Raw genomic sequence first — 1,689 nt, forward strand, 5'->3', positions numbered from 1 at the left:
AACTGACACTCTTTTGGAATAACAACCAACTGACCTGGTGTCTGCCTTTCAGGCCAAGTGAATGACTCCAGCCTGATTGACTGAGGTTACACCCAGACCCTAAAGCCAGGAATCAAAGTGACAGTGTCATCTCTGCTGGACAGCAAGAGCAGCACTCCAGAGGACCACAGATTAGAATTTCAAGCATAATTGAATATAGTACAATAGTTAATTTTAAGCTATTTTGCCTCATACCTACCTTCAGAATTTAGTGTACCTTTTAATGTTGTATTTCAAGGATGGGGGAATTGCTAAGTAGTGTTAGGCCTCCAAGTTAAGGATAACTTAGCTCTAAGGCATTAAATTTTCAAAGGTACAGAAGAAATCCAATTCCCAAAATTGTCTTCTCACCTATACAGCTGGTGGGGGAGGGGAGTGCTTCAAGAGATGCCAGGTATCTTTCATTCTTTTTTATTGGTTGTTTTTCATTTATTTATTTATTTTTATTTTATTTATTTATTTATTTATTTTTGTTTATAAAGCAAGTTTATTTCTGCAGAGGAGGTGTCTCATGTTTGTGCCCAGGGAAGAAGTAGAAAGGAACTCCCCGTCTCGGAACCAGACCCCTGAGTCCTCAGCAGCAGTATGTTGTATCTTCACTGGGGACCAAAGATGTTGGGATCATGAAGAGTCAAACTAGTCACCAGTTGTTCAAAGTTACCCATGCTCCAAGATGGACATGACAGATATTCAGGGCCAAGAGACCTGCTGTTAGAGGGGGGCTGATTGAAGGTAAGCAACAGATCAGTCTGGTACTGGGGCAGCCGAAGCAAGGCCTGATACAGGGTGACATCCTTTGTTACCTGCTGCTTGCCAGAAAGGAACCAGGCATCTTGACAACAGCCCCTCAGGGATAAGTTCTCCAAACAGAGAGGCTTCACGGATAACACATAACACGTGCACGGCCCTAGCCCCCTGCACCCCGCCAACATCCTCAAAATGGTACCACACAGCCGCTTCACCCCGAACGTGGGCCTGCAGCTCCAGAAGTTCCATGATCAGATTCTGGTCGGTCACCGGATGGCAGAAAACTTCTTGGTTGTCCAGGACTGGTCGGAGGTCGCTCACATCAATGGCCCCAGTGGGGAGGATGGCGGAGAAGGTGCCTCCGAACAGTGGACAGTTTCTGGTGGGCTCCATAGATCTGGAACTTGAGTCTGGACATTAGCGAGGCTTGAAAGACACCTACATGGGCCCTTGAGGCATCACTTCCACTGGGGTTCCCAGAGCAGCCACCGCCTCCTCCCGGCCTACTAAGGTCTTGGACCTTTTTAAAAAGTTGAGGGGTGGGGGTGTAGGGGTGGGAGTGGGGGGTGCACGCCTTTAATCCCAGCACTCGGGAGGCAGAGCCAGGCAGATCTCTGTGAGTTCGAGGCCAGCCTGGTCTAGAGTGAGTTCCAGGATAGGCTCCAAAGCTACACAGAGAAACCTTGTCTCGAAAACCAAAAAGAAAAAAAAAAGAAATGAAAATAGAGATAACTCATACAGATAATTATTATTAGTAACTATGCAGCTAATTCACCTACTTTAGATAAGATAGACAAATACTTCAGTAGACTCAACTTACTACTGGTTGTTTTTTAAATGGCTTCAAGAGGAAGCTAATAGTGTGTAGGCCCTTCATAAATCTGCACTGTGTCCATGAAGGAA

General features: G+C 45.9%; 1 pseudogene; it reads right to left on the reverse strand.

Moving 5' to 3' along the window:
* Window positions 1–516: 516 nt before the first annotated feature.
* On the reverse strand, window positions 517–1,179 carry LOC118588026 (annotated as a pseudogene).
* Window positions 1,180–1,689: the final 510 nt, after the last annotated feature.

Source organism: Onychomys torridus, chromosome 7, assembly GCF_903995425.1.
Source record: "Onychomys torridus chromosome 7, mOncTor1.1, whole genome shotgun sequence".
Lineage (NCBI taxonomy): Eukaryota > Metazoa > Chordata > Mammalia > Rodentia > Cricetidae > Onychomys > Onychomys torridus.